Raw genomic sequence first — 12,483 nt, forward strand, 5'->3', positions numbered from 1 at the left:
GCATAAAGCAGTGTCGTCAAGCCCTGACATCCCACCCCCGCCACTCTCTACGTAAAGAAGTGTCGTATGGCCCTGACACCCACCCTCCACTCTCTGCGTTAAGCTGTGTTGTCAGGCCCTGACATCCCACCCTCGCCACTCACTGTGTAAAGCAGTGTCGTATAGCCCTGAGACCCACCCCTCCACTCTCAGCATAATGCAGTCTCGTCAGGCCCTGACACCCCCCCTTATCACTCTCTGCGTAAGGCAGTATCGTCAGGCCCTGACATCCCACCCCTGCCACTCTCTGCGTAAAGAAGTGTCGTATGGCCCTGACACCCACCCCTCCACTCTCAGCGTTAAGCAGTGTTGTCAGGCCCTGACATCCCTCCCCCTCCACTCTCTGCGTAAAGCACTGTCATATGGCAACCCACTGAAGCTAAGCAGGTGTGAGCCTGGTCAGTACCTGGATGGGAGACCTCCTGGGAAAAACTAAGGTTGCTGCTGGAAGAGGTGTTAGTGGGGCCAGCAGGGGGCGCTCACCCTGTGGTCCATGTGGGTCCTAATGCCCCAGTATAGTGATGGGGACACTATACTGTAAACAGGCGCCGTCCTTCGGATGAGACGTAAAACCGAGGTCCTGACTCTCTGTGGTCATTAAAAATCCCAGGGTGCTTCTCGAAAAGAGTAGGGGTGTAACCCCGGTGTCCTGGCCAAATTTCCAATTGGCCCTTACCAATCATGGCCTCCTAATAATCCCCTTCTATGAATTGGCTACATTACTCTGCTGTCCTCCCCACTGATAGCTGATGTGTGGTGAGCGTTCTGGCGCACTATGGCTGCCGTCGCATCATCCAGGTGGATGCTGCACATTGGTGGTGGTGGAGGGGAGTCCCCATTACCTGTAAAGCGCTTTGAGTGGAGTGTCCAGAAAAGCGCTATATAAGTGTAAGCAATTATTATTATTATTATTATATGGCCCTGAAATCCTGCCTCCTCTCCTCTCTGCGTAAACCACTGTCATCAGCCTCTGACATCCCACCCCCACCACTCTCTGCATAAAGTGGTGTCTTACTGCCCTGACATCCCACCCTCTCCACTCTCTGCATAAAGCGGTGTCTTACTGGCCTGACATCCACACCCCTCCATTCTCTGCATAATGCAGTGTTGTCAGACCCTGACATCCTACCCCCTGTACTCTCTGCGTAACGCGGTATCGTCAGGCCTTGACATCCCACCCCCGCCACTCTCTGCATAAAGCAGTGTCTTACGGCCCTGACATCCCACCCCCTCCACTCTCTGCATAAAGTGGTGTCTTACTGCCCTGACATCCAACCCCTGCCACTCTCAGCGTAAAGCAGTATCGTCAGGCCCTAACATCCCACCCCTGCTAATTTCTGCGTAAAGCAGTATCGTCAGGCCCTGACATCCCACCCCCCGCCACTCTTTGCGTAAAGCAGTATCATCAGGCCCTGACATCCTACCCCCACCACTCTCTGCGTAAAGAAGTGTTGTATGGTGCCGACATCCCACCTCCTCTGCTCTCTGCGTAAACAGTGTCGTATGGCCCTGACATCCAACCCCGCCACTCTCTACGTAATGCAGTACAGTCAGGCCATGACATCCCACCCCCGCCACTCTATGTGTAAAGCAGTCGTATGGCCCTGACATCCCGCCTCCTACGCTCTCTGCGTAAAGCACTGTCAACAGCCTCTGACATCCCACCATCACCACTCTCTGCGAAAAGCAGTATCTTCTGGCCCTGACATCCCACCCCTGCCACTCTCTGCATAATGCAGTCTCGTCAGGCCCTGACATCCCACCCCCCGCCACTCTTTGCGTAAAGCAGTATCATCAGGCCCTGACATCCTACCCCCACCACTCTCTGCGTAAAAAAGTATCGTATGGCGCCGACATCCCACCTCCTCTGCTCTCTGCGTAAACAGTGTCGTATGGCCCTGACATCCAACCCCGCCACTCTCTGCGTAAAGCAGTATCGTCAGGCCCTGACATCCCACCCCTGCCACTCTCTGCGTAAAGAAGTATCGTATGGCCCTGACATCCACCCCTCCACTCTCTGCATAAAGCAGTATCGTCAAGACCTGACATCCCACCCCCTCCACTCTCTGCGTAAAGAAGTGTCGTATGGCCCTGACACCCACCCTCCACTCTCTGCATTAAGCAGTGTCAATAGGCCCTGACATCCAATCCCCGCCACTCTCTACGTAAAGAAGTGTCGTACTACCCTGACATCCCACCCTCGCCACTCACTGTGTAAAGCAGTGTCGTATGGCCATGACACCCACCCTGCTACTCTCTACGTTAAGAAGTGTCGTATGGCGCTGACACCCACCCTCCACTCTCTGCGTTAAGCAGTGTTGTCAGGCCCTGACATACCTTCCCCTCCACTCTCTGCGTAAAGCACTGTTGTCAGGCTCTGACATCCCACCCCCACCACTCTCTGCATAAAGAAATGTCCTATGGACCTAACACCCACCCCTTCATTCTCTGCATAATGGAGTGTCGTCAGGCCCTAACATCCCACCCTTGCCACTCTCTGGGTAAAGAATTGTCGTACGACCCTGACATCCGTCCCCCACCACTCTCTGCGTAAAGCAATGTCGTATGGCACTGACATCCCACCCTTGCCACTCTCTGGGTAAAGAATTGTCGTACGACCCTGACATCCGTCCCCCACCACTTTCTGCATAAAGCACTGTCGTATGGCCCTGACATCCCACTCGTGCCACTCTCTGCATAAAGCAGTGACGTCAAGCTCTGACATTCCACCCCCTGCACTCCCTGCGTTAAGCACTGTCGTATGGCCCTGCCATCCCACTCGTGCCACTATCTGCGTTAAGCAGTATCGTCAGGCCCTGACATCCCACCCCTGCCACTCCCTGCGTAAAGAAGTGTCGTATGGCCCTGACACCCACCCTCCAGCTCTCCGCCACCCCAGGCTTCCGCTCGATAAGCTACTGGACACACCTGCCCCTCCTCACACAGACCGTGGAAAAGCCCCCGAGTGGGAGGGCTCTCTCTTCCTCCCAGGACCTCTTGGACACGATGCACAGACAGAGCGCGGGGAGCCGCCGCCTGCAAACACAGCTCCAGGCAGGACTCCGCTCCGCAGGAGCCACAGAGCGGAGGAGATGGGGGCTGCTTAGCCCCTGTGCAGAGACTTGAGCTGTTGTTGCTGCGGACGCTGTCTTTTCTTTTCACGGGGTAGGAGTGAATGTTAAGTTGCCCTTAGAAATGAAGCAGAGCACTTCAACGGCACGGGTGTGTGTGTGTGCGCCCTGGTGATTCTGGGAGACAGATCGAACCTGGGCTAAAGGAGAGGGGGCTTAGTCCTCTTCCATTTGCCAGTTCAAAGTTGTACAACCCATTTGTATCTGCTAAGCGGCGCAGTCGTCGTGCACAAAGAACGCTTTGAAAAGCGTCAAAGGCAAGTCATTCCGAGTTGGTCGTTTGTGTTTTCCGTTCAGACGCGAAATGCTGAAATGATCTCTCGGCTCCTCGGTTGTCATTTCTGCTCCGTAAAGGGATCACAGTACGCGTCGGCTTCCAGCACGCTGGGTCGGGACACGATGCCGGGGGTCGGCGCGTGCGATGTTTTCCTCGTTAGTATAGTGGCAAGTATCCCCGCCTGTCACGCGGGAGACCGGGGTTCGATTCCCCGACGGGGAGTAGCTTTTCTTTCACCTCCTTAGAGAAATGACTGCCTTTCACTTCTCTGTTTTCTTTCACAGCGTCGTGCACCTTTTCATTGCTCTCGCTGTCTGACCGGGGTAAAGTTAGCTTGAAGTTCGAAAACGATTTTGCCACGCCTGTAGCGTTTACACGAAACCTCTTAGAATCGCGAGAATACTTGCTTTGTGCATAAAATACATTGTGAATGCTTTCTCAGCCTTTACTTTTTCGTTTATATTACATTTTTTGGACCAAGCTCGAATATTCTTTTGTCCATATCTTCGCAACGGAAGCACAGAACGCCTTCAAACCAAATGCATTTTAAAGACCACGACGTGGTCTTTCCACAGCCTCTACATCAAAGTATCAGTGAGCTAATTATCTTTTTTTAAACCTCCGGTTTTTCATCGATGCGTAATTACGCACTAACTGGAACCCTGGGGACCGCTGTATACACAAGTTCACAACGCGAGAAATACTGTTCAATACGGCTTCATGCGAAAAACCCATATATGACCATAGGAAGCATAAGAGCGCAGTCTCCAATTACTCAGACTGTAAGCACGGGAATAAAGCTTTGTCTGAATTCTGAAACCCTTCCTTTACGTCCTGTTTTCATTCAGGTAAGAGTCAACTATATGCACAATACTACTGACAGCAGGAAGATTAAAATATTCTTTACTCAGCAGTTTATTAAAAACAGCTCCCATGATGTTCAAACCGATTTTTTACACAGAACACTGACACAGCTTTGCGTTCTGAATCTCTTTTTCTCGTGCTTTTATTTAATGTGGCACAATGCACTGGGATAGGGGTATTCTGTTCACAAACCAATAGCATTTAAACCACAGCACCCACAATGCTGCAAGTAAGTGTTTTACACACTAAGCAGAGAGCGATGTCTTCCTCGTTAGTATAGTGGCAAGTATCCCCACCTGTCACGCGGGAGACCAGGGTACATCAGGACGCGCATTGAAGTGAAAGCAGGATCCGCTATGACATCCACTGTGCAGATCCCGCCACACTCAGAGGTGAGTGGGTCTGTTCGATCACAGCGCTAGGCGAATCCCCAAACAGTGTGGGTGGCAACAAACGAAACGGGCCTGTTTCCGCCCGGTTTCGATCCGGGGCAATCGGGCCCAGTAGTGGTGGGATCTGTACAGTGCATGTCGCAGCGCTTCAATGTGCTTCCAGATGTCCTACCCCGAGTGCAGAAAAGACAGCGTCCGCAGCAACAACAGCTCAGGTCTCTGCACAGGAGCTAAGCTGCCCCCATCTCCTCTGCTCTGCGGCTCCTGCGGAGCGGAGTCCTGCCTGGAGCCGTGTTTGCAGGCGGTGGCTCCCCGCGCCCTGTCTGTGCGTCGTGTCCAAGAGCTCCTGGGAGGAAGAGAGAGCCCTCCCACTCGGGGGCTTTTCCACGGTCTGTGTGAGGAGGGGCGGGTGTGTCCAGTAGCTTATCGAGCGGAAGCCTGGGGCGAATGAGAGCTGTGATCGTGCAGACCTTGAGGTGTCACCTCTTTGTCTGCTTTCCCGCCCCCCCTCCGCCCAAGCTCTGCTCCAAAGTAGCCCGGCAACCCCTCACACCTGCACGTGTCACAACCTAAGGTGTGGTCATTAGACACCCGTGGGGTGTCGTTCTGTTCTTGCTAATTGTTCCCTGCCCGTCGCAGGCAGGAGTCCATGCGAGGAAGATGCGCTGGACAGAGCTCAGAGGGCACACCTGGGTGTCTTTCCTTCTGAGTGACGTTCTTGCAACACTCTCCCGCTACTCTTGGTGCGCTCATGCCGCAACACAGGAAGGCTGGAGCAGGTGGCTGTGGGCTCTGCGCACCGCCGAAGTAGCTCAGTTGGGAGAGCTTTAGATTAAAGATCGAAAGGTCCCTGATTCGATCCCGGGTTTCGGCATTTTGTTTCATCGCGCCCTTTGTTCCTCTCTCCAGCGTCCCCTGCCCAAAGTGACGCGTCCCTTTCTCAGCCCGAAACGCAAGAGAGACACCAGCAGCAGTCCCTGCAGGTTTCCGTAGTGTAGCGGCTATCACGTTCGCCTATCACGCGAAAGGTCCCCGTTTCGAGACCGGGTGGAAACAGCCTTGTTTTGCACGCTCCTGTACTTCACAGAAGTCTTGAGCGACCGGTCATTTGTTCCCAATGTATTTCCGGTGCCTTTGTGCACTCTTGTACCAAACGCACGTTCCTTCTGTACACGGAGCCGATCATTTGCAATTGGGCTGTGCCGACAGACCAGGACGAGCTCTGTCGGCTCAAAAGCAGCGCAGGACCTGCAAGAACAACAGAAAGATTAGCATCCAGCGGGGGCCTCTTAGTGAGCCCAAGAGCTCATCAAGAATCGGCTCCAGCAGCAGGGCTGGGCGCATTGTTCCATTCTCCGCCCACTCTCGGTGTAAACAAGTCCCTCCTGGTCTCTGCTTGAAATGCACTTTCCTGCGTTTGCTTTGGTGTAACTGGCTTCCCCTGCATGGGCGAATGTGAAGATCCTTAGTAAGTCATTGAAGAAAACCGGGAAGAGGTCGGAGTGGCCTCTGTCGTTCATCAACGATCCAGTCAGGCAGTACTCCTCTGTAAAGCGCCGTTCGTTCACATCGATTGGCTTTTTTTTGCCTTCATTCGTGCGAGTAGTAAAAGCAGACGCCCCTTTTCTGCCGTGACCCAGATTCAAACCGGGGTTGTTGCAGCCACAACGCAAAGTACTGACCATTATACAATCACAGCGAGTTACCGAGACACACGCGGCAGGGCGGAAAGGGCTGTGCTCTCTTCGTGTGACATAATTCGGAAAAGTCCTGACATTGCATTTCAACTGAGCCCCAGTATACATCGACCCTTCGACACTCTGAGTGACAACTCTCTTGCGTGTTTTCTCATATTTATGTAGTTTGCTTGCATGATGCCGGTGAAGTGGAAATCTAATAAGTAAATTGATTCTTAAAAATGTAGAGAGCTTTGAAAAAATATATTGGTGCTTTTAGATAATATATTTCAAGGATGTAACTGCTGTGCTACAGTGCGTGCAGAATTTTAGAAAACAGTTCGTCAACAAAGTACACTGTTTAGGTTAGTTTAGAAGACAATGTACCAAAACAATATATGCTGTCTGGGTCATTAGAATTAGCTGAAAGTAACTGATAAGCTTTGAATAACAAATCTAGTTTTTCTTCTCTCGCTCTATGATGTAATCTGTTTTCTCTTAGAGAAAGGGGAAGTTTTAGAAGGGACCAAGTGCTGAACTTTTTTACAGCGCAACGTCTTATAAAAACCCTGTACTGCTTGTAACAAATTGAGTCTCTGGTTGCACTTTGCGAAGTGGCAGCAGGGCTCCCAATATTGCAATATTGAAATAAAGACCTTACTCAGGTGAGAACTCTCTCTTGTGGCTTCCTTGATAGTTATATTTCCATGACAATTTGGGGGCTCGTCCGGGATCACAAACCTGAACACGAACGGCTGCTGAAACTCCATCCGGACCCGGATAATTTTAGCAAATTGGACGAACCTCGGAGGAAAAACTGTTTATCCTTCCAGAGACGCGTCTGGAGAATTGGCAGCTGTCTGACGTCAGTAAGTGATCCTTTAAAATTAATAGTTTGAGAAGCGAGCCACAGGGGTGTTCTCACGCGGGTTTGATGAGTCTGGGACTCATATAAAGAACTTATCTTAACACAGACGTGTGGTTTTTGCTCTGCGGAATAGTTAATGTGATAAGGTTCTAAGTAAGGCACCGATCGGTAAAAATGGGAAATTAAAATTCAGAGACGAAAATGGGACCGAGCAGTCCAGCAAAAGTACATGTACGACAAATTCAGAGAAACAATTATAGCCTGGGTTAGAGTAAAAAAAAAAATTATGTTCATGAACTGTAAAGCTAGGGTAATAGGTGTAAGGGAACTTGCACATAATTTATAAATGATAATTAGGGGCCCATAACTATGAAGGATTTTGTAAGTGAATCAGAACGGACAGAGGAAAGTTGAATTAGGAAAAAGAAGTTTCCTGAAGAAGGGGAAACTTAGAAGAGAAGGAGAAGAAAGGAAACAAATTGAATTGGAAAACTTATGTAATGGAAAGAGGAATCACAGAAATAATGGGAAGCTTCAAATAAGACTAGTCTTGAAACTAAAGAACAGCAAGCTGTAGCTAAAGTCATGGCCATGCGTACTAAAAAGAAAAAGTCTCCACCGAAATTAGAAAGCGGTCCGGAGCCACTTGTTTGTGAAATGCCAATGTGCACTTTTCCAGGTCCAGAAGGAACTCCAGCATATGTACATTGACATTGGTCTCCTATTGAATTATTTGCATTAGTTAAGTCTTTTCCTAAATTGCCTGATGATCGTAAAGAATTTAGAAGAAAGGCAAGCGCCTTGTTCTTGATTGTCTTAAGCCTAATTACAGTGACATAACCTTGTTGCTAGATCATATTGTTCCTAAAGGTTTATAACGTCCTCTAAAAAGGAGGAGGCAGATTGGCGGATACGTGACCCAAATGATGAAGAAGTATCCATCTAAATTAAACCACACGGACATGGAGAGGAAAAGTTAGGCGGCCGCTTCTAAAAAGAGGTAAGGACTCCTCTTTTCTAAAAAGTCCCTTGTCCTCTCGATGTTGCTGTGGTGGGTTCAGGGTTTTCCTGAAGCTGAAGCGAGTACAACAGAAAAATGAGTTAATGGTGTATGTGTCTTAGATGCCTGTTTTGTGAAGGTGGGGTAGAAAAGGAGGGATTGCTGAAGGAATAGCATCTCGCCCTGCCCGTGCGAAAAAATCCAGGTGTTGCATCCTGGTACACGACTGCAGTACGGCTGAAGGTAGTAACTAGAACTGTACTCGCAGAAGAGCCGAAAATGGTAACTCGATTCAACTGTGTGTTTAAAGCCAGGATTTGGAACCTGGTCCGTGTTCCCGAATTGTGATAGTTTGTCAGTTTGTCTCGACTGGGGGGTTCCGCGGGGCGCGTGGGAGACGTGAAAATGGTTAGGTGTGAAGGGAAAAAAAAAGTTTGATTAATCCAAAGTGAAATTTAAAAGAAATATTGACTGTCAGACGGAATTTAGGCTGAACAGGAATGTAAAAAAGTGTATGAACCTTTGGATAAAAATATTTAGAGGAATATTTGAGAATTCAACAGAATATCATAGATGAGACGGAAAAATCCCTGATGGAAAAGCTAAAAGCAATGGCTGAACGAAACGAAGTTGTATATGTAGAAAAAGAAAAAGCAAAAGAAGAAATAGAACGCCTTGAGAGAGAATCTGGGAGAAGGGTGGGAATTAGTGTGGAGATTTTTGAAAGAGCATTACCTACCGAAAACTGGTTAGAGAAAAGTAACAGCATGTCAGCAGAAGGAAGTGAGGATGTTTTCAGATTTTACAGAAAGGTTTATAGCTTTATGGATAGTATACTCGGGGTTAGCCGTTGAAAAGGAAGTGAATGAAGATACTTCCACAGTAATAAAACAAATTTACTTGAGTGGGTTAAAACCTGATGTTGCCAAGAATGTACAACTATGCTTTCCTGATATTACGGACAGCGGAGACAGATTTGAATTAATAACTCGCGAAGCATGCATGCAGAAGTGCGAGCGCTGCAAATGGGAGGTAAAAAGACTCCCAAGGTTTTCGAAATTATTGTGCGACTTTAATGTTATACCGAGATATAAAACCTCAAAGACAAAACTACTAATAAGCTGGTGTGCAGTTACTAAAAAAAAATGTGTTTTTTGGAGAAATTGGAAGAAAGAGGCTTGATTTCACAATTAAAGACCATGTCAGAAGCTGAAACGAGAGCCATGTGTGAACTAACAGTTTTAATCTAGTAAACCCCTCTGTAGCCTTCCTAAATTTATCTCAGGATTGAAATAATCTTACAGTGTGCAGTAACTGGGGGACACAGGAGCACAGCTGTCCTGTTTTTAGACTAAAACAGCATAAAGATGTGATATAAAGTTTTCTAACGGGTAACAGGAGGCTACAGGAGAAGGGGTGCAAGGGTTGTGTTTAAAGCAAATATAAGCTGTCACAGTCTGCTTGGGAAAATATGTACAGTTTCAACTACTGATGTGGGTGGGGGACACCCCAGACCTATTTTAGGCCCCGACTGCAGCATTTTATAAGGAATTACTGCATGAAATAGCATTTATGTAAACTAACTCAATAGAGTTATGTGATATTGTGATTGTTTTACCTAATTACGGAATCCATAAGGCCGGGCTACTCCAAGTATTGGATCTTGAGAGGAAAAAAAAGGAGTATAAAACCAACTACATGATAAAGCCAGGGTGAATGCCTTCTCAGAACGAGCTTGTCTAGTGATGTATTGGTTTAAGGGGGGTAGTGCAGTCTAAAGACAAAATTGCCTTGACCCCTGCAGCAGAAACCATTTTTGATGTTTTGAAACAAGCTTTCTTGCAGGCACTGGCCCTGGACTGGATTCCCTCAGACGGATCATCTGTATGTAATCTGTATGTAAGTGAAAGAAATGGGTTGTGAGCCGTTGTGCTGGTGCAGGAGCATGGAGATAGGCATCGTCTGGTGGGTTATTATTATTCAGGACCCCTTGATGCGGTGGCCAAGGGGCCGTGTTTATGTGTTGTGCAGGCTACCTGTAACGAACAGTTCTTTCCGGACCCTATGCGGACGACACAATCCGACGAAGTGGGGGAACACTGGGGAAACGTCATGCAGGAAAACGGGGCTGAAGACAGGGGGGCGTGTCCAAGGTGCGCTGGTGCACGGGGGAGGTGTGGCCGAGGCGAACAATCCAAGAGTAATCCTTAGGGAAAATCCAAAACACACGAGTAAGTCCAAAACCAGGAGATCCATCAGAACAAGAATTAAAAACCACGAAGACCGGGTCGGAACCGGCGGACAGGGACAAGGAACAGGGGTTAAAACCTTAACGGGACCAGGCGCTTCCTGGTCCTGGACTCGCACGATATGGAAATCAGATGCACAGCCCGGAAGAGCATCAGCGCCTGGCTTTTAAGGTGGGCAGGGAATGGGAAACAGGTGCAGGGAATGAAGTCTTTAGTGAAAGGGCTGGAGCACCCTTAAGGAGGGGGGACTATAGTCGTGACACTACCTGCCTGGCTGTATAAACTGTGAATAATCTGGTGTAGAACTAGCAGACCGAATGAAAATATTTAATTGAAACTTTTAAATATGCTAAATGGAAAATTGTAGCAATTTATATAGACTGTATATATACATTTGGTGTATGCCACAATTTTGGATGGCAGTGAAGGAATAGGGATTTCCCCAACATGGAAGGGACTCCAGTCAAGAATGCTGGGTTTGTCTCTGAACTGTTAGAAGCTTTGCAGCTACTGACTGAAGTAGCTGTGGTAAAGTATAAATCACATAATAAAGAAATGTTTCCAGTAACTCGAGGGAACAACTTTGCAGATGTAGCTGTCAGGTGCACAGTCCTGGTAGAACAGCAGTCTGAGACCCCTGTGAGACCTCTGTTGGTGAAAAGGGGACAGCTACAGGATATTCAGGCTGAGGCCTCTAAAGCAGAGAAAAGGACATGGTTAGAAAAGAGTGTGGTGCTGCCAGCACACTGGACGCTCTGCATGCCCTCACAGCCTAATGCCCTTTGTAGCTCGACTAATGCACTGTGTCGGACACCTGGGTGTGAGTCAAATGGTGTGCTGGTTACCCAAACCTGGGTGGGGACCGTGTTTGAAGCAGTAGCCACTTATGTGGCATCTCAATGTGATGCTTATCAAAGGAACTCAACTACAGTTCAGGTGCAGGTGCTACAGCTCAAAAGGCCTGCTCCTGAGAAACCTTTCATGCAGTACCAAATGTTTACAACCTTGGCTCTTATAATCTGTTTTCCCAGTGGGTTGCTGTCACTGCCTCTGTGTCTACCAAACACTTGATGATGGAGATAAGCCCTTGGTGGGCACTGCCCTACCGCATGTATTATGATCAAGGGACAGGCTGTGGCTGGATTATTCGGGGTGAGATGGACTGAGATCACCCTCAGTCTGCCAGAACAGTGGAATGAAGGAACAGAAAAGATTGACTAGACATCAGACTGAAGGAACACCATGGGATGCGGGCTGGATCAAACAGAACTGTGTAATAGAGCCTGTTTGATATCATCACAGGCCAATCAACGAAACTTCCTAGAGGGATGAATTTGGCTAATGGATTGTTGAATTTGCTAATTCTCTATTGTAGTATTGTAGGTTGTTAATTGAAGTGGTGCACGGGGCTGGTGAAAAGGTGCTGGACGCTTGGAGACCTCCAGTAGAGGGAAGACACGACCTGATACCTGGCGAGTGGGGTGTAGGTGAGGAAGATATACCCTGCCAGATGTTGCAACCCTGCTGGGAAGGACCATATCAAGTGCAACTGACTACCGACTCTGCCATCTGAGTGACAGGATGAGATCACTGGATCTACGCATTGCGCCGACACCGAACCACTGCACCAGAGACTGAGTGAACATTAATTATTATATTGTAACTGTTTCTGTGTTTGTTGAGCTTCCTGAGGGGGGATGACAGTGTACCTGTTAAGTGTAATGAGTTTTACTTTGATAAAATGGGGATATGGAATCAATACTTTATCAGTCAGCCACAAATAATAATCGGAGCTCATGTTGGGATTGTATTGCTATAAAAGATGCTCATGGGAGTAATCCCCTTTGATAGAGGTGATGATTTAGGTTTACTGGCATGGGTAAATAGCCCTGCTTTTAGTCTGAGTGTAACTCAGATGTATTAGAATGGAAATAACTGTATGCTCCTCGCTATAATCACAGTTTTAGGCCATTCTCTATTAGGGTGA

The 12,483-nt window shown here is 48.3% G+C and overlaps 3 non-coding genes across 3 annotated transcripts; all 3 read left to right on the top strand.

The window, feature by feature from the left end:
• The first annotated feature begins 3,597 nt into the window (after positions 1-3,597).
• trnad-guc (transfer RNA aspartic acid (anticodon GUC)) lies at positions 3,598-3,669 on the top strand. Its single transcript has one exon. It is a non-coding gene; the product is annotated as a tRNA-Asp (tRNA).
• Positions 3,670-5,504: 1,835 nt separating this feature from the next.
• trnaf-aaa (transfer RNA phenylalanine (anticodon AAA)) lies at positions 5,505-5,577 on the top strand. The gene has a single exon. It is a non-coding gene; the product is annotated as a tRNA-Phe (tRNA).
• A 109-nt stretch (positions 5,578-5,686) lies between these two features.
• trnad-auc (transfer RNA aspartic acid (anticodon AUC)) lies at positions 5,687-5,759 on the top strand. Its single transcript has one exon. It is a non-coding gene; the product is annotated as a tRNA-Asp (tRNA).
• The last annotated feature ends 6,724 nt before the right edge of the window (positions 5,760-12,483 follow it).

The sequence above is a fragment of the Lepisosteus oculatus genome, chromosome 14 (genome assembly GCF_040954835.1).
Source record: "Lepisosteus oculatus isolate fLepOcu1 chromosome 14, fLepOcu1.hap2, whole genome shotgun sequence".
NCBI classification, from domain to species: Eukaryota; Metazoa; Chordata; class Actinopteri; order Semionotiformes; family Lepisosteidae; genus Lepisosteus; species Lepisosteus oculatus.